The sequence below is a fragment of the Rousettus aegyptiacus genome, unplaced genomic scaffold (genome assembly GCF_014176215.1).
Source record: "Rousettus aegyptiacus isolate mRouAeg1 unplaced genomic scaffold, mRouAeg1.p scaffold_m13_p_13, whole genome shotgun sequence".
NCBI classification, from domain to species: domain Eukaryota; kingdom Metazoa; phylum Chordata; class Mammalia; order Chiroptera; family Pteropodidae; genus Rousettus; species Rousettus aegyptiacus.
This window is the reverse complement of record NW_023416288.1, coordinates 8,636,333-8,658,065: the sequence shown is the minus strand read 5'-3', so window position 1 is coordinate 8,658,065 and position 21,733 is coordinate 8,636,333. Positions and strand designations below refer to the sequence as shown.

General features: G+C 33.6%; 2 pseudogenes; both read right to left on the bottom strand.

Moving 5' to 3' along the window:
• The window catches only part of LOC107501280, a 54,648-nt pseudogene that overhangs the window by 19,393 nt on the left and 13,522 nt on the right, over nt 1–21,733 (bottom strand).
• Nucleotides 18,813–18,931, bottom strand: LOC118611270 (annotated as a pseudogene).

The window sequence follows — 21,733 nt, the reverse complement described above, 5'->3', positions numbered from 1 at the left end:
CCAGCAGTCCAAAACTTGGCTTTCTGGACTTTTTCACGAATTACAACTGCAAGTTTAACAGCCAGCTTTTGGGACTTCAATGCACCAGGTAGGGGATATTGTTCCATAGAATAATTGCTCTCTAGGGAAAAGGCATTTCGGTGACTTTCATGTTATAAGGCAGCACGAGCCAGTGGGTCATTAATCATTAGTGAGTGTCACTGAAGAGTTTAAATATAAAGAAAAAGGCTAATGACATTAAATATCAGAGGGAAAAAACAGTTGTGCAAATGTTCACGATAATCTGACTTACGAACACTGAAGTTTCAAACCTATATATATATACACACACGCATGCAAATATCAGTCTAAAAAAAGTGATAAAAGAAACTTGAAGACCAATTCATTACATTGAATAAAAAATTATGTCTTCACAGCAGATTCTTTTGGGGTATGTGTAGGAGAATAGCAGAGTAGATGGAAATGGGGCAATGCATTAATAGTCTGAAATAAAAACGGACCACCTATCTTTGATTTGGTTATTTTTTAAAGTTCAGGTTTTTAAAAAATTTCTTAAATGCATCATTTAAGAGAAGCAATTTGTGATAAAGGTAAAATCTAGCTAAAAATTAAAATAAGGTAAAAATTCAAATAAGGCAAAGATGTACTGACTAGAGAAAAACAGACATTTCCCCCCCAAAATCTTAGCTTAAAGATAGCTACTATAGGTATGAGCAGTTTCTACTCTCAAACTTCCTAACAGCTAAGCAAAAAGAGAAAAAGAATAAATTATCTCATAGGAAGTATAGTAGAATATTAGGAAAACAAATTTTCTCTTAGCACTAATTTTTTAGGACTTTTTCTCGTAAGTGACATTAGACAGCGTTGTTTCAGTTAGTCTTCAGTTTCAAGTTACTCAAGTTATCACCTTTGGGTAACTTGAAAACATTTATGAAAAGATATTGAGGGAGCTCCCAGAAATCAAAGGGAAGGTTGAAAAATCAGGTTTGGACCCAAGAGTAACCAGACTTTTTAGAGTCTCAGTAGCTGGAAAAGTCTGACAGCCTCTCCCAGGCAACAGTAAGTTTCACTTTCCTGTTGTCTATAATAGTAGCAAGGTGACAGTGTCTCAATAGCAGAAAGAATTTGACAGTTCTCCCCAGCACAATTATGCTAATGAATTAGCCCAACTTCTCCATTGCCCTGGCTTCTATACCTTGTAACAGCCACGTGATATCTAGAATTGCTTTCTTCCTCTTGCCATCATTTTTTACCCCCACCCCTTCCCACTGTGTCAATGGCCAGTAAACTGTGTTAGATCAAAATAAATATGGTTCAGCAAATTATTCTGAGAGAAGAGGAAATATTGAATTGAAATAAATGTGAAATTTAAGGATCTGATGAGATAACATATCATTTAACCCAGAGACATATCTTTTAGGAGAAAATGAAGTACTTTAAATGGGAATCTTCTCTCCTCCCCACCTCTACCTTCCAACCAGAGTGCAGGAAAAAGGAGAGGGAAGGAGATGGGAGTAAACCTATCATCTTCAAGGAAGTAGAAATATAAACAGCCATCCTTAAAAAGCAAAAATATGCCAATTTTTTAAAAATGGGTTCATATTTATAGGGTGTTCAGTATTTAAAGTCTTGTGAAAGAGTGATTGGCTGAGCTTGGGTGACACACAAACACATACAATTCTATGGGACAGTAAGAGGAAGGACCCTCCCAGGATCCTAGCGAGAAAGTAGGCATCTGAATTTACAGTCCCACCAAGGTCACTCAATGTGGGTGGCAATTTCTCAAAAGGAAATTAGTGTTCTCTTACAAGAGGGACAATTAATTGCTGGCTGATCAGACCAAACTGACCAATGTCTGATACAGGTGGCAGTGGCAACTGTAGCAGTGTCTTAGCTGACATTTAATGAGTGCTTATTATCTGCCAGGCACTGTTTTAGGTACTTTACAGTTGTACATTCTCACAATCTCTCTATGAAGATGGTACACTCAATGACAACTGTACTTAATCAATAAGTGCCAAAGCCACCCAGATGGGCAGTGTCGGAACTAGGATGCAAACCTGACTTCAGGGCTCATGCACGTTCTTAATCCCTGTGGGCACCCTCGACAGCCATTTAAAAACACATGCAGAACTCTCTTCACACAGCTGCTTCCCATAAAATGAGTGAAAATCAGATCTTCTTGAACACACTGGGTATACAATAAAATATATTTTGAAAATACATGTTAAATATATTACTGTAAAATAAAATATATTGATACTCTAATATCAATTTCATACTGAAAATAAGGCTAAATAAAAAGCTGTAGATTAAGGTCAATATTTTACAAAAAAAATAAGAAAGGCTTTTCGTTATAGTAGAGAGTTTGAAAATGCTTTTTTCTGTTGGTTTTGATAAATGTATCTTCCTAATGTAGATAGGGTAATTTAATTTATTTATTTTTTACTATTTGTATATTTTAAAAAACAAAACTAATAAGTAATCTATTGCCAATGATTTCATCAAAATTTAGATATACCCTAATTTAAAAGAAAAAGTATTTATCACTAATACCAATTCCTCTGCTAGTCCCATTTCCTAGATGAAACAGTTTAAGGTGTAATTTTTTAAAACACACATTTGCAAGAAGTAGGCAGATAGATTCTCTGACAGCTATGATACATTTGGGGCCCAGAATTAGAGCCAAATCATAGAGAAAGCTATCAATTGATTAAACTTTCGTATCACCAAATCTTAAATGTCTTTTATATTTTTCTCAAACACAATGATAGTAAAATTATTTAAGAGTGGCAAGGATAAGAAATTGAAAAATATATTCTACTTTATCTCAATTTCTGTCACTGCTCTGCATCCTTAATTTCATAAACTGGAGCGATTTTGTTTTAAAACTTTGTTGAGGTTAAGATCCATGTGATAATTTGATAGTCATCCTAAATCTTCTTCATTTCCTTTTCCAAGGAAAAAGAATTATATATGTAAATGCACCTGCACACACATTGTACCTCCCACAATCTATAAATAATTTGGGTAGTTTACTGTACAATAAAGCCATTCAAGTGACAATAGTTCTATGGTAAGACCTTCATTTTAATTTAGTATTTTTTATTTGAAAACTTACTTATGGAAATATGCATTGAGAGAATAAACCAGGAAATATGGCCTTCATTTTCTATGAAGTCCATAATATATAATATACACTTTATATTATATACGACATACATAATATATAAAATCATACATTATTTTCTTACAAATAAAATTGTGTCTTGCACAGATTAAAGTGTCACAGTAAATCTTTATTATTTTGAGCACCTTTTGAGAAGAGGATTTCTGACTACTGAAAGGATTGCACTTTAGGGTTATTTTTAAAATTTTTAGATAACACTTTGAATATGAGATGAGTGAGAGTAAGACAAATTAAAGTGAGACTTGATTTTACTATTTTTTTTCAGCATCCTCAGCGTTCTTCACACATCCCAAAATCTCAGTGCATCAGTTCTTTCTATAGTTAAAAATATTTATGATGAGGTGCCAATATATGTGTGCATGCTTCGGGACATATCAGGGTTAATATTTTCTCATGTCCACAAAAAACACTGAAGTCTCTTATCTTGAATTTGCTTTGGCATTTTCTATGTCTGAACTACCTTACTTAAAAAGTAGCTTTCCTTTAGCTACTCAAACAGCATTTCTCTTACTGAATTAATCTTAACTTTTATATTGCTTAACACTTGAAACAAATTATTTGTTGGGTGCTTGATGGAAAAGTAACAAGATCGTTGTAGCAATGGATTTTTCTGGGAAATTATTTTACATAGATACATTCTGCTACATGGGGAGGCTAAAAAGGGGGTCTGTTTTCATTTGTACCTTGGAGTGATCTTAACTTGAAAGATGATTGTATTAATGTCACATTTAATTAGAAATTTGCTCCATGGAGAAACTGAATGTCCCAAGAGAAAGCTTTAAGTCCTTACAAGGAGGGGGCGGCTCTTCACCTGAGCACTTTAAGGCAAAGCCCTGTTTATATAAACAGGTATGACAAGAGCATTATGCCTCACCTTAATTAATGAATAGACAACCAAAGATGACTAGAGAGTTGCAGGGGAGAAGCAACTTGAAAATAAGAGGATAAGGTAAATATTAGGAAGAGTAAAATTGACCTAAGAAGAAAGAGTGGGCTTAGGGCCAGGAACAACCATATAATATGTGGGGTCTACTAAAAAAAAAAAAAAAAATCGGATACCTTTGTTCAAAAATTAAAGATTTCGAGATGGCTGTACCAAGCATTAAACCAAGAGAGAGATCTGATCATGGACACTCGTGAGACTGCAGATTGACTGTTGGTGAAACTTAGATAAATCTTTATGAATTACTCTCAGAGAGATTTGAAATGATAATCATTTCCATAAAATAAAAATAAGACAAAATGAAAAAAGAACAAATATAAAACAAGAAAGGACTCGTGAACTTTAAATGTATTTAAAGATAATCCGAACTTCTTTAAAGACCTTCGGTCTTTAAATTTGGCCCAAATCTGTTAATTGGCTTTGGCTTCAGCTTTAGCCTTTGAAAAGTCAAAAAGGTGAATTTCAGCTTCCATGTTATTTTTGGAATCTCTGAGCTTATATATGAAAAGTGTTTGGATTCCCGTGAACTCGGTGGGAATTGCCATATCAATGTCAGTAAAAGAAACAATCCATTGCATTCAGATTTTTTTTTTATTATACTTGAATATTTACTTCCCTTGTAGTGAATAATTAGTAATCAATTAATAATTGAAGTATATACGTGTAGTTTTTATTGCAAGTTGAAATTCTGCAATATTTTATGATGACATTGATATTTATGAAAAATATAGTTATTTTCAGAGATTTAAAGTAAGAAGTGAATCAGCAATCAGTTTGAATATTGAACAGAATTTGTTATTTGATTCTGTGGAAATCGGGGTTGTAGCACAGAATGTGAATGTTATAAATATTAAAAACACTTTTGTATATTTATCTTATTGGAAAGCTGACACCAATCCTTCGAAATAAGTACAGATAGTTGTGTACATTAGATATTTGAGAATATTGAGGCTCAGAAAAGTCAGATTTGGCCTAGCCACCTAGGTTGTAAATGGAGAAAAATGGAACCAAACCAAATTTTGTTGCTTAAAACTCACTGTTTTTTAATTTCATAATGTACTGCCTTTTCTGGAGAACCATAGATTATTCGTATCTAATGTTATTTTTATAAATGAGTGAGATAAGGTAATTATTCTTCTTTGAATAATTAAAAGGGGGACATATTCTTAAGGAAAATGTAGCACCTGTTCTAAATGAACCATTGAATCAAATGTTTTTATTATCGAAAGATCCCTGAAAAGATTGTTTGAAACTGGATTCCATGATATAAAGTATTTGGGACAAAGGAATGTAGGCCAATCTGGAAGATGGAAGAATGCTAGTATACCATCTCTGCTTCAATTACAGAAAACAAAGTTTTATCTGTCTTAAATATAGGCATAAGAGTAAGCTTTCTTTTGAGGGAAGGATTTCATGGCTAAACAAACAGAAAATTTAAAAATAAATAAAATAATGGGAACCCAGTGACACACTGACCTAGATTACTGTTATTAAAACTAAGGCCCAGTGTTTTACCTATGGTTCCAGAGACAACAAATGAATAACTGAAATTTTACCATATGTTTAATGATCTCCTCCATATAAATCTTTATGTAATAGCATACTGTCTATAATTTTAATTTTAAACTTCTTTCAACTCATATAATTACTTGAAGAATGCTATTTCTTACACATTGATGTCAACTATAGTATATTAGATACCAGTATTAATTTTTTAAAAGTAAGCCATGACCATAAGCTTAGATATACTGGCATTTTTAAAAATTATTTTCAAATATTTCAAGCTTTTCTTGACATCATTATTTCCACAATTCCTATTGTTATGCATTCTCAACAATTCTGCTTTGTTTTATACACAGATACCATGATCACAAATCCCTTGGAAAAAAAGAAAACCCATTTTACACAGTAAACCATGTGTAAAGACAGATTTAGTTATAAGTGCATAAATCATATATTTGCACCTGTGTAAAAAAATGCTGCATTGTACAAATGATTTTTTCTTGCCAAGATGATGTATAATAGAGCCAAACCTAGCAAAATTGTGCTGTTTTCTATTCCTGTCCTCTTTCTGAAATTTCTCCCATTCTTTGCCAAGCCTATATCCTCCAATACTCGTTATCATTTATTAAACTCCTTTTCTGCACCAGGAATTTTATGTACGTTATTTGTGAAACTCAACACAAGTCTGTGAGACGTTATTAGTTTCCCTATTTTTCAGATGAGAAAAGTGTGGTTTAAGAAATTGCAACAACGAGTCACACCAATAATTATGGTTTCATTGCTACTTTATCACTTCACTTTCCAAACTCTAATAGAAAACTTGAAATAAACTTTAATATATTTCTGTTAGGATGACTTTGTCTCAAAAATAAAAGTAGTCAAATGTATTTTGGAAATTAACTTGATATTATATTATATTAAAGAGTTGCTGAATATTGTTTTTACTCATATTTAATATCTTTCCTAATTTTTGATATTTTTCAAGATCAAACTTCCAGGACTAAAAATATTTAACAGTATGTCAAAATTTCATGTAATATTATCCGATATTTTTATTTGTAAAAATATTCAATTATTCACACTGCTGAGTTTATTTATGGTGATTATTAACTTTATTGTTAGTGATATTGTTTTAAGTACCTCATATGCTCATTTCCCTATTGAAAATCTTCACTTCAAATTATTCACAGTTTTAGCCTCAAATTATTTGTTCAGTTTTATTTTGAATTTATTATAAAAATAAAAAATAATTTTCATGCATACATATTTGCATTTTTAGGATAATGGTGTTATGAGTCATGTTTCAGTATTTAATATCTATGTGGAAGAAATAAATGAACCACTTTTCCATAGGTGATGAACCAAGAAAAAAGAGAACTGGAAGGTGAAAGAGAGAGAGTTTGGTCATTGGGGTGAGAATGCTGCAGGGCATAAGGCAAAATATAAATGACTAAAATGATCAACAAATTATTTATCCTGGGGATAAGTATACATTAATCTCTATTTTATAGACAAACCTTCTATTTTAATTGTCATCTAAATTAATAAACTATGCCAGTTTTAATTTTTATTTAATTATATTTGTTTTTTTAACTTGGTACGTGTTTCTACTGGTCCTATCATGCCTGGATACGCAGCACTATAATTCATAGGATACTGGAGCAACATGTTTCTCCCTGTTCTAGTTAATGCACTTTGTTCCAAAGAGTCAACGTGAAACCAAAGTAATTCTTAAAACTGTCATAAGTCTTAAATGTTTCCTGATCAGATTCTTTTATTTTAAAAATTTCTAATAAATAAATTACTTCCTTTAAGTAAAAGGTCACTCTCTTTGCCCCCTCCATTGAAAAAAAACCCTCTAACTTAGAAACTTTTAATGTAAAAATATAGTTAAATTTGTCACCAAGTTTTATATGCTTCCATTTTAACCTTATAGTTAAGTATGGCCCACATTTTATCAATTATAGAGATACATGCAGAATATTTTATGAGAGACACTATGGTATTGTAAAATGTATTCTGGATCATGAATCAGGAAAACAGATTTCTAGTTCTTGTTTGCCAGTTACTGACTGTGCGCAAGTTGCTTCAGCGACCTGGGTTTTAGTTTCCTAATCTATGAAATGCAATGGTTAAATTACATAATTTCTAACCATTCATACTCTCATATTGTAGTGAATCCATTATTTCCCCCCACCCACTAGGAAAGCACAATGATGAAGAATGATGGAGGAAGACCTTAAAATATAAAATTTTATTTATTTCTTTTAAGCATGTTTAAATAAAAAATAAACAGATATTATGGTCTTCAGAACAAATCTCTCATCTCTCTGTCACCTATAAACTTTAGGCATTAAATAAATTCACTGTGTGTGTGTTCTTTGGTAGACTGGTAACTATTAACTTAATGTGACATTTCCTTCTTATTTTTTCTTTTCAGAGAAAAGAAATCGAATTGAAAATTAAACATTATAACTCTAATTATTTCATTCTCTGTAACTGCATAAAATGGTTTACAAATGAGATTAGTATGTATTTGAGAGAGAAATTTGCAGGTTAACCTTCTTGATATTAGTTAATTGCAACCTTCTGTGGGTCTATAGTAACCTTATTTCCAGGGTTAGAGCCAGTTTTTTGCATTAGTTCTTCCAAAGGGACCACATGTCAAATATCCTTGGAACAGGGTACAATTTAAATTACTGGTGGTCTACTAGTTATTTTCAGTCTAGGAGAACAAACACCAGATGTATTGTGGACAGACTTTAAAAGGCATTATAAAGAGAATGGGGGAATGGTCTATTTCTCAAATTGTGAGATCCACCTTTTGTTGCTGTGCATAATAATATCATTCCAAAAGAATTTAATTCATATTTATTACCCTGTTTTTTGATATGATTCCATGAATCAAGACTCTATGTTTGAAGCAACTTTATATAAGTAAGCCACAATTCGCTCTTGATCCCTTGCAAGTGACTTGAAATTTGCAGGTCTGATTTAAAGAGAGAAATTGATGGTATACAGTATGTCAAATCTTACTTAAGGTTACTTGATAATGTCCTGTGGTTTTGTTTGAAAATCAAAAATATTTACTAACTCAAGAAACAGTTCTGAATAATTATCTGCAAAAGGAATCTGCTTATTATTAAGAGTGAAATAAGTTTTAAAGCACAAATTATTTTTCTTCTCTGTAGGGCAGGATTTTCCTGGGAATTTTGCTGATATTTTCAGCTTCTCTCCTTTATCATCCCTTCTCCATTTTTCTTTACTGATCTCCAACCACATACTGCTTTCAGAGTGACACTGACACTCAGCATAGCTATTAAACATGATTTTGTTAACTGCTCAATGAGGCCTGGTGTGAATTGAGTTGCCACCGTCGCCAGCTGTGCAAAGTCTTTGATCTTTATTTACATTTTGATTTCATGTTTTGGTGCTAGTGGAGATTATCTAACTAACACTGGTTAAATGGATTTAAACTGTACAAAGATTCTTTTTAGCTACTGTCTAATTAGTGAAAGTCTGTTATAAATAATTCCATTTATTTTTCCCAACATAAAGATATATATACACTACAGTTTAAGTAAACATATTTCTTATTGAATTTTGACTATTTTCTAACCTACAGCTAAATTTCTATTGGGAGTAATTTAAATAAAAGTTCTCATCGTTTGTACCATCTCATGTACTTTACTGAACAATGTACATTATACAATTCACCTGAAAAATTTTGCCTTTTTATGTAACAAAGAAATGAAAATTTTAGATTTATTATTTAGGGAGTTCAAGATCAATCAGGGAATTTTACTAAAAGTATCCATCTGTCAATTTGTATATCTTTTAAAACATAACTAGTGGTTACTAGTTCTTACAGGCATGGCTAAATATGTTAACGTTTAAATCTGAGAAGTTCAAATGTTCTCATGCATTTTGACTTAGCAATGCATATATGTGTGTGTGTGTGTGTGTGTGTGTGTGTGTGTGTGTGCATGTGTATATATGTGTGTGTATGCGTGTATATACTTACAATCAATATTTATAGAGTAATTTGTATATCTATTTCTATCTTGTATAAAATCAAATAATTATTTGAACCCAAGAACATTTAAAAGCAAATGATATCATTTTCTTAGACATAAATACACTTCAGAACACAGAATGTACAATGTTTAACATGTTCCTTAATAAAAAGATATTGTTTTAAAAGATGAGATATTTAATCCAGAATTATGTACAATAAATTTGGAAACAGCCAAATTTATAATAACCTTTTGGTTACTTAATGGAATATCTTAAATGATTCAATCTGATGTAATTATTAGCCACGAGAGATTCTGGAGATATATGTGTTTCTTTTTGTCCTTTGAAAGATTACTATATGGCATCCTTAATAGCATTTTAAGTGGATGAGCACTGTGTACTGAAATGTGGATTTAAGGCTTTCTCAAAAAAGGAGTGGATGCATTAAATACAATTGATAAACTTTCCCTCCTGGTACTCTCAGAGGCCGTTGCTTCTCTTGCTGTTACTCTTTAGTGCCAACAGTAACACTTGCATTTGTAAACTCTGAGGTGGTTGTTTGTTTATTTGTTCCACATATTATCTGTGGGATAGGCATAATTTTCCCCATTTGCAGACAAGGAAATAAAACTCAAAATAGTATGTATAAGCAGCTTGCGGGAGAACCATAGATATTAGGGAACATTATTAATGGGATTCCTGGAATTGGGATAGAGGTTGGACAACTTCTGAATTCAGAAAATAACTTATCAAAGTTTTATAAATCTAGGCCCCTGAATTTGTAGAACACTTTAACAAAATATATACTTTATTCACAAAATATTTTGTTTTTTCAACATTTGTATTACATTCATCTGGTATGTGCCTCAAATTGAAAATACACAGTTGATTAGTCAAGTCTTTACTCTCAAAGAGCTAAGAGCCTAAATGAGAGACACAGACACACATGTGATAAAACCATGTGAAAAATACTGTAACCAGTTCATTGTACAAATGAGGAAAGAAGACCCACTTTTGTCTGGTGAAGACAGAATAGATAATTCAGTGGCGGTGTTGGGCTATAAAGTAGAATGATAAAGAATGAGCAGGAGCCAGATCAACTGGGAAAAGTACGTTCCCAGTGGAAGGGAAACTCCATGGACACTCACATGTAAAGTGCAAGACACATCGTAAAACTTGCCAGTGGTTCTGACCAGCTTTGGCACTGAATTGAGTGGAGGAATTTGTCATAGATGAGACCGGAGATTCTGATTAGGGCTGGGCTAGGAAGAGGCTTGTATCCCAGACTCTGGACAGTCGCCAGTTCCCCAGGCAAAGAAATAACATGGTCATATTTCAAGATCTTCATGGTATAGATAAATTTGAGGATAGATAATTGAGACAATGGAGAAACAAAATGTTATTAGAGTAGTACAAGAAATAAGAGATGGGAATGTAAACAAAGTAGTAATAAAAAGAAAACTAAAAATTACTTGAAAAAAAAGGTAAGTATTGGGGACTTATTTAATATAAGAAGGTAAAAAAGAAGAGAAAGTTAAAATGACTGATGTTTCTTCCTTAAGAAATTTCCACTGAAAGAGATAAGGAGAGGCTCTGAGAGTGTGAGAAGACAAAGCATTCTCTTTTAGATGTTAGAAAAACTTTAAAAATATCCACATAGATAGTGCTCAGTAGTTGCCTACCTAAATCTAGATCTCAGGAAGAGATAGAAATATAATATAAGAGTATTGCAGTCCATGAGATAGTACAGAAGCAAATATTTAATTATGATGATGATAATAATAATATCATTATTAATAATAAGTAAATATTAACTTTCTTAGATTAAGTTCCACAGAGGCAGACTCTGAGACAAAGATACGGATATGAGCAATTCATTAAAGAAACACCTTAGGGAAAATGGTAAAAGAAGAGAGAAGCAGGACAGGGAAGGGGAATAAGCCAAACAAAGGAGTGATCTCAGACAGCTTCCACCTGACACTGCAGGGGCACTCTGAGTTTAAGCTGTGCCTCAGGATTGTTCTCTCAGGCAAGGAAGGTCCGGACCATTCCAAAAGGATAAAAATTCCCAGGTCTGTGCAGTCACCCTCAGAAAGTGCTGGTTATTGAAAGTGAAATCGCACAGTGGATAGATAGATGGGATAGGCACACAGGGTGGGACCACAACATAATCCAGGACTATCTAAACCCAATGGTTCTATTATGATTTGTTGTGAACTATTAAGTACTGTTTGATGTGAGAAGGTAGCATGAAATGACTGAAAAATTCTGGAGTAGGAATGTGAGATTGGCTTTCAGTCTCATCTGTGTTCAATGTAATGAGATGTGGCAAGTTTCTTGACCTCTTTATGCTACAGTTTTCTAATCTGTTAAATGGATAGAATAACGTTTGCTGTGCTACTTGGAAGTAATTTAGTATAATAAAAAACTGCACAAGAAATTTCAATCCTTACCTGAAGTATCTGTATTACTTTTTTTTTTTTTGGAGCGTCATGACTATTAAAAAAATGACAGTTATGACTATTAAATGAGTATTGTGACTATTAAAAATTACTGTTAAAAATGACAAAACATAAATGCCAAGTATCATGATCAAGACCTCTCTCTGGTATATTACCAATATAAGAGCGATTTAAGGACTGGAGAAAAATAAGCTTTATTAGTAATAATTAAAATATTTCTCATGAAGACAAACTCCTAAAGTTCAAACTTGAAAGTAAATTCGTTTTCTGCTACCTAACAGCTTATAATTTTATAAAACAGATGTAATGTTCTATTCTTTCCATGATTAAAAGTTCTTTTTGTAGTTGAAATTATTCTTTTCACTTCTGTGGATGCAGATCGTCTAGGTTTATAGTCACTTAATAGCTGTGTAAGTTTAGAAGATTAACATTTCTGTGTCTTGGTTAACTCATCTGCAAATTCGGAAGTAATATGTATTTCATTAGGTTGTTAAAATTATTAAATGGGTAGTTTTTGAGCAATTTCTGGCACATAAAAAGAGCTCTATAGTTGCAGACTGATATAGACACATATCATATGTACACTATATGCATATATAAATCACATATACATATATGTACATATCTAAGTATATACAATAAAACATATATGCTTTTTTTTTTTTTTTTTTTTTTTTGCATACCAGAGGATTATAACTATTCAGGGCCATAGAAAAAGTTCCATAAATACACATTAAATGAGTGGCTGAATCCTGTCCTACAATTTTTTGATTGCCAAAACTAGGGAGAATAACAAGAATTAAAAATATTCTTTCTTCAAAGTGGAAAAAGTGGCGTAGATGATAGAGGCTTTGTTTATCCCTCTTGCGACCAAATTAAAGTTGTGACAGAAACATGAAGTAAACAGCAAGCAAATTCTAGATGAACAGTGCATAACAACTAGGGAGAGAAATAAGAACTCACTCTGCAACAGTAGAAGGTAAGAGGAGGCGAAGACACGAGGCTGCCTTGGTCCAAGTGGCTGAGCCGGGTAGAGGCTGTGGCAGTGGCAGCAGCAGATGTCCCTAAAAGAGGCAGTGTCCACGAGAGGACTTTCATGGGGCTGGACCTGCCCGCTCTGAGCACCAGCACTGGGTTGGCTGCTAAGGGGGCACCAGGGACTTATAGGGGAGACACAGAGTTATCCAAGTGAGGGCTGGAGGCAAGGCTCCCAGAAGATGTGCTGGTGGAATCCATTTTTCCCTGTTGAGCCCTTCCCTCTCTCAGTTTGCAGACTCAGTGTCGTCGTAGCAGAGATGTCATCAAACTGGATAACAGAGGTCACTCCGTCCAGAGGATTCCCTGAAACTCCACCTCCTCCAACTTGCAGTCCCTTCCAAGCCACATCCAGTTGTGTCCTTGGTGAGTCTAGTGCCCCTTGATGAGCAGCACCTAGAATCACACTGGTGGCAGCTGACCACAGTTTCTGGCATGGTTTATCGAGGCACCGCATCTGTGGATTGCTTGCTAAATCTTAACAGGGGGCCCTGGAGAGGTAGAGGCTGGGTCTAAACGTGGTCTGTAGCTGAACCCCTCTCAGAACTGGACATCTACTATACAAAGCTATGTTAATAAGACCAGGAAACAGGAGCTTTGCTTAGTATGTAGAAACAGATATGGAAAGGCGCCAAAATGGGAAAACAAAGAGGCAAAAAACATACGAGAGAACAGAACAGAGATCCAGCAATAATGCAGTCAAGTAATCTAACAGATGCAGAGTTCAAAACATGGGTTATAAATATGCTTAATGAACTTAGGGGAAAAGTAGATGAATTCAGTAAAAACTTTAACAAAGAGATAAAAAACATAAAAATGGAAATGGAAATTATAAAAGGGAGTCAGTCAGAAATGAAGAACGCATTATCTGGGATGAAGAGTATATTAGAGGGAATGAACAGAGTGGATAAAGAAGATTGAGTCAGCACTATAGAGGATGGAGAAGCCAAGGACACTCAATCAGAATGGCAAGAAAAAAGAAGCCAAGACTATAATAATAATTTAAGGAGCCCATGGGACACTACTAAATGTAAAAATATCTGTGTCATAGGGGCACATGAAGGAAACAAGAAGTTGAAGAGATATTTGAGAAATAATGGTGGAAAATTTCCCTAACCCAATGAAAGAAATAGACATACAACCCCAGGAAGCTCAGAGAGTCCCAACAAAGTTGAACCCAAAGAGGCCTACACCAAAACACATTACAATTAAGGTGCCAAAGTTTAAATACAAAGAAAGAATCTTAAAAATAGCAAGAGGAAAGCAGTTAGTTACCTACAAGGGAACCACCCATAAGACTGGCAGCTGATTTCTCAAAAGAAACTATGCAAGGCTTGGCACCAAATATTCAACATGATGAAAACCCAGGATCTACAACCAAAAATACTTTATCTAGCAAAGCTATCATTTAAGTCAAAAGACAGATAAAGAGCTTCCCAGATAAAAATAAGCTAAAAGAATCTATCATCACCAAGCCAGTATTACAGAGACTGTTGAAGGACTTCTTTAAGAAGAAAAATCATGTCTCAAAAACAAGAATAAAGAATGGTAATAACTAAAGTCCTCAATGTAGTTTTGAGGCACTAAAAGTACCTCAAATGAAAAAGAGTTAAGTGCTTCAACCATATGATAGGAGTGGCTGATCGATAAGAAAACAAGACCCCTACATATGCTGTCTATGAGACTCATTTCAGATTAAAAGACACACACAGACTAAAAGGAAGGGGTGGGAAAAAATATTGCCTTGATAGACTTAGAGGGTATTGTGCTGAATGAAAAAAGTCAGATAGAGAAAGACAAATACCACATGATTCACATACATATGGAATCTGAAGAACAAAATAATAAAAACAACAAAAAAGAAAAAAACTCATAGATACAGAGACTATTTTGAGAGCTACTTAGTGGGAGGGGCATAGGGGGGACGATGAAAAAGGGCAAAGGGATTAAATGCAAATGGTTAGTTACAAAATAGATGGAGATACAAAGTGTAGCATATGGAAAATAGTTAACAATGTTATAATAAATATGTAAGGGGTAGAGGAGTACTAGATTTAGTGGGGTGAGCACTTTGTGAGTTATAGATCTCTAATGACTGCTGTGCAACGGAAAACTATTATATTTTTGTATACTATCTAGAATTGAAAAAAACTCATTGATTTGTACAATATAAATATGAGTAACTAATTGTCTATTATATTTCAATAAATCTGGAAAAAAATTTTTTGAAGGCTTAAAAGAAAATTCTCTCTTCTCTTCTGTTCCCAGTAATGCCCACTATATACTGAGATACTGAGTCTGGGGAAATTTACTTGTTTTTGTGATCACAAATATCTCCAGGTGATTATACTATTTTTACAGTTTATTTTTTTTAAAGAGGTTTCGGTGTTTGACTATTTTCTTATATGTCATATATAGGGTGAAATTGTTAAAAAGCTATTTGTAAAGTAGCTTTTTTTTTTTTTTTTACATATAAGATGATGTTGGGCCAATGGCCAACATATTTTAGTTAACAAGATTACTGAGAGAATAACCAAATTAGAAAATTCTTATTGTTTTATAAGATTAAAAAACTTATGTAAACACTATAGAAAAGACTTTTTAAAATGCTTCACTATGTAAACAATTTATAAAATATTTTATTTTGAAATGCCATAATGTTGTCTGTGGCATTGGTAGAATCTGAAGTTTTGCTCGGCATTTCATGGTTCATTATTCTGTTACAGTGAGAAAACACACAGTAGAACTGGTGGTCCAGTCCTTACACTGAAATAATGAGTTAGCTGTGTCTCTAAAACTATCCAAGTTCTGTACTTCTTTTTTAGATCTGTTACATTTTGCCACCTATAATTAATTTATAAAATCTACTAAAGACATTAGAGAATGATTTAAGCGTACGATGGAACAGAGCACCCAAAGACAGGATTAAATACTAAGAAAACACTTGCAACTGGAAGGCTCAGTGGCGAGGAAGGCAGCTGGGCTGCATCACTTTCTGCTAATCCAGCTTGACCACGGGTGACCGGAGATTTCAAAGCCACACTTTCTTATTAATGCCTTATTCCCCTACATTACCCAGCTTGTCGTTTAGTCTAATACGCTTTCTGCTTAGCCAGTTCCATTCAGGGTTTTCTAGTTTCCTCCCATTTGGCTTTGGCAATGCATTCTTATGAATGGGTGACATTCTGAAAAGTTTCTATTTTTCTCCTTGGGAAAAAATGTTGAACATAGACCTATTCTAATTTTTATTCAACAGAATTCTATTTAGTAAGACTTCCCTGAGAAAGTAATTATAATGCTGATAATAATATTAGCTAAAATTTATTGAGTACTTAATATGTGCCAGGCACTGAGCTATATATTGTACATTCATTATTTTTTACATTCCAAACAACCATAAAAGGTAAATATGGATATTATCACCGTTTTATAAATGAAGAAACTAAACACCGTAATTCATTATTTTTTAACACTTAAAACAACCATAAAAGGAAATATGAGTATTATCATCATGTATAGATAAAGAAAATAAAGCATAGAGATGGTAAGTGGCTTACCTACATGTCATGACAATTGAGTGGCAGAGCCAGGATTTAAGCCTTCTAAAACTGACTCTTAAAACTGGGCACTTGTGATAAGTATTCCGAAAGATGTAGACAATAATCTCATGAGCTTCCAGGGTCTTATGAGAAATCCATACATTGAGTAAGTAATTTTTTAAAAGTGTGCAATTAAATACTGTATTTTTAGTAAGTGCAATGGGCAACTGGGGGAAATCAAAAGATAAATGTGAATCTGGAAATCTTCAGGGAAGAGGGTCAAACCTTGGTGTTTTAGAAAAAAAGATCAAGAATTAAAAGTAGAAGCATTGGAGTGGAAAAAAAAGAGGGGAAAAAGGAAGAAGCATTTCCAAGACATGAAGGAAACAGGCTGGCTCTTTCTGAAGGGCCAAAGCAGCAACAGCTGATAGAGATATCTGAACACCTTCTTCTAGCCCAGTGGCTTTCAAATGCTTTCCTGGAGCTCTAAAATTCTTGGAGTCAAGTGACCCCATGACTGTTTCAACTGAAATTGCCTTGCATCTGTCTGCACATACATGTAATAGATGTACATTCTGGCAGACAGACAGCAAGCTTAATGTTGTATCATATCTGCCCTGATTACTTTTTTAAATAGTTAATATCCACAATGACAACTTATGTCTTTTTATAGGTTTACAGTTCACATGAAGGGCTTTTATGACATCATATCCTTTGATTTTCTTCACAGCATTGAGCATAGTAGGTGTCTGATAAATGAATAAAAGAAAAAAAGAGGAAAATTTGTTGTAGGTACAGTAGAAACTCCTGCTTTCTTGTTCCCCAAGAAACTTTATTTTCCACTATTGCTTTCTTATTCCCCAAGAAACTTTATTTTCTACTATTGTCTTTCTTCTCCCAGATTAGATCTGACAGTAAAGAAACGTAGAGTACTGGGTCTCTTTTTCCCTGCTTGTAATTATTTCCTCCAATCAGGATGTAGTTTCAAGGGTGGCCAACACTGTCAATCACCCTCTGCCCTCCTTTGAAACTCCTTGATTATGTGAAAGTGCTTTGCATGTAATCACTTCAATTACTCAGTAAAACTTCCTGTGTCCCTTCTGTTGTGTTTTGAATTTGAGTTTTTAAAGAGTCTTTGCTACTTTTTCCTTACATAAAATATATAGCTATTTGGAAAGAATAGAACAAAATGGCTTTTGAGTATGACCACATGTCTAGTAGTCCAAATTAGCTTTCCCAGCCTGGAGGGTCCATAAGATTGGAGCAGACAATAGGAATTTCATAGGCATGAGAATAAGGTGTTTTTTTTTTTTTTTTTTTTTTTTTTTTTTTTTTTTTTTTTTTTTTTTTTTTTTTTGCTGAGGGTTAATCTGAGATGGCATATTCCAGGGAGATCAAAAACTGAGAACTTGGTAGCAGGCTGTTACATTCGAAACCATTCATTTTGTCAGAAATTCCTCTGGCATGAAGTTCTGGGGTTACTTTATGGGCAAAACACTTCTCTGGACTTGAACTTGTTTTTTTAAAAGAAGCAAAAACAAAACAAAACCAAAAACAAATAAAGCAACCACAGCAGAAGACCCTCTTTGCTGGACCTCCCAGTGCAGGGAATGATAGCTTCAATAAGAAAACCTCTCTTGATCTTTGAGGGCTATGACCTGTCTATAATATTATAGTCACTTTGTTGGCAAAAATCCACAGAGGAAGCTGCCAAACTCCTGATGATAGTGGTATGGGATTTACAGGACTAAGTAAAAACTCCCTTCTTTATTGGCTCAGTGATGGCAGTCCTTTAAGAATAACTAGTCGCTCAAACCACACGGTGCCAGGGATCACAGCTTTCACCATATAATCCTCTGCACTCTTAGAAACTCAATCATGGGCAGTGTAATGAAGTTTTGGTGGTTTCATATTCAGTGATATACCCCATTCTTCTTCTTCTTTTTCTCCTCCTCCTCCTCTTCCTCCTCCTCCTCTTCCTCCTCCTCTTCTTCCTCCTCCTCCTCCTCCTCCTCCTCCTCCTCCTCCTCCTTCTTCTTCTTCATTTTTTTTTTCAGGCAAGGCAACTCTTGGTTGACCTCACAGACCTTGTCAGTTTACAATCCCTTATTTTTTATTTTTTACGCCTATAGGACCTGGTATTCCTAGGTTGTCTCCCATCCAAGTACTAACCAGGCCCTGCCCTGCTTAGCTTCTGAGATCAGATGGAATTGGGCTTGTTAAGGGTGGCATGGCTGTAGAATACCCCATTCTTCTTATTTGAAAATTCACCCAAGACTGTATCAACACCATGTAAAAATGAATATGCACATTTATTAAGCACCTATCATGTTCTAGGAACTGTGCTAGGCACCGGTGATACTGAAGTGAATGAGACCTGGCTTTGACTTCCAAAAGATCACAGGTGAATGGAAAAGTTTCTCTTTCTAATAGAATGATTGGAATCTTTCGTCTATCATACCACAGGGCTTAAGCATTCATTCCTTGGGAGCAAGAATCAAATAGTACTTGAATCAAATAGTGCCAAAATTCTGTTCTCAATGACAATTTCTGTCTCCTATAACCTATTCTAGACAAAATTTCTGCTATCTATTTTCTAAAGTCCCAGTTTCAATTTGCTTGTTGTGAGAGAGCTAAAGGCAGGAAATTTGGAATTTTTTATTTTAGTATCCAGAGATTAGACAAAAATTCAAGTGCAAAGCTGTGAAGATTTGAATTAGATGGTGACATATAAGGCGGGGGGGGTGCATCAAAATATCTTATATCATCATCAAAGTACTTTCATATATATATTTATATACATATATATGTATTTTTTAGTTTCATGATCAAAGGGACAAGGAAGAGTATTTGATACTCATTATACATTTGTTAGATTCTTCTTTGTGTGGTATTTTCCCTTTATTTTTTAACAAAGTCTTGTGAAGCAAGCACATCATTTGTATCATAGGGCGAGGAAACCAAGACAAAATATAGGTTGTCACATTCCTGAGGCCATAGCTTATACATGGTGGGCCACATTTTGAATTTGTTTGCCTCTTTCCAAAACTCATGTTGTCTCCACTAGAAGTGTGTATAATAATAACCTCTGTTTTACAGATGAGAAACTGTGTTTTAAGAAGTCATGTTGATACATCCAGGGAGGTAAGAAGGATGACATATGGAGAGAATCTTAAAAGAATAATGACTGATGCTTCCTGAAAAGAAAGGATGTAGGTTCCAGCTAATTCAAGATTCTGAACCTGGTGATTTAAAAAGTGGTAATGTCACCAAAACCATTTTAAAGCTACAAAAGTTAACAAATTTAAAGAGGAAGTTAATATGGTCATCTGTTAAACTGACTTTTGAGTTGATAACCAGATATTTATTGAGATGATTAGAGAAGTAACTGAAGATAACTGAGAGTAGTAGGACAGTGACAGGCTCATTCTGGAAATGCAGCTCTAAAATGATACTGTTCCCTCTGGCTGAAATTACCTGTTGCAGATTTCCCCAAATGATTTTTTACATAGTTTGCTCTTACCTCTCTTGTCACCTCTCATACTTAGTCTTCCCTAGTCCAATCTAAATTTTGCATCCCTACCTTCCCTATTACTCTAGCAGAACATAAATTTAATGTTCTTCATAACACATTATTAGCCGAAATAATCTTAGTCATTATTTATTTACTTGTTTGTTATCTATTCCCACTAATATGTCATCTTCAGGTTACCAGAGACTTCATATTTTGTTTACCAGTGTATCTTCAGAGATTAGAAATATTATTGGCATAAAGTAGGCACACAATACATTTTTATAGAAAAAAAATTTAAAAAGGAATGAATGCAGATCATTCAACTAAAATATTTGTGGGTCTCCAGGTTAAATATTGAAGATTACTATTTAACGAAGCATATTACTTGTTATTAAGAAGCTGAGCCATGACAATAAAGCAGTTTTCTGAGGGGAGATTTTAGACATAAGGAGAAAACGAAGGACTAAACTCTGGAGAGCAGCCAAAGATAAGATATGTGGGGACCAAACTGACATAATTAAAAAGAAAAATAGTAGCAAAGAGTAAAAGTATGATAATATAGTATCATGAAAGCCAAGTGAGAAAATGCTTTGTGGTGAATATTTATGATATAAGATAAAACTATTAAATTGTAATTTACTGATTAATTTCAGAGATAATAAAAATATGTAAAGCTTATTTAGATGCTAACTTATTAAATCTATTTTCAGTCTTTTAGTTCTACTCAAAGATAAGTAATAAGTTAAAAATTTACAGTATTTTTGCTGTTGGCCTCAAACATTCCTGAAATGTTTCTGTGGTGATGTTGATATGTGCTTTTTATATCATATTTATATAGCATAATAAATATATAATAACAATGGGAAAAGTATACTAGTATGTACTACATCTGAAGTTAAGTGAAATTATTCTTCTTTAACATCAGAACACAACATTTGGCCTGTTATATATTATCATTTTTTTCTGAAATCATGGTCCTACTTGGAGATAAGTGTAACATTAGTGATAGTTCAATAGCTGGAAAAGATTAGCAAGAATGAAAACAATATTTCTCTTGGCAGAAAATTTAAATTACATTTTAATTATTACCATTTAAATTTTATTTTAGTGAAACTTATACTCAATCCTCAGCTCATGGAGTAATTATATATACTTAATAATTAGTTTAGTCTCCAAATTTGTTTGAGTTTTGACTACATCGTCTTGAATGTCTTTGCTGTTATGATTTATTTAATGAGAGGCAGAAAAATTGGCTTCTGTTTTTATTTCAGGAATTAAGTAAAATAAAGAATTTATAAAATAATTCTGTTTTTTTCAGAAGTCATTTTCCTTTCTACCATTAACAATAATCCGTTTAAATTATAGATCTGTCTGTGAAATTCATATCCTTTACTTACAGGACTGGATCTTATGAACACTTTTAACCACAGTAACAGAAAATTAGGTTGATCATGGACACAGTTAACATACCACATTAGTAAGCCCTTGGGTAATTTGCATGCTATTGGAAAAAAAAATTATTTTTCATTC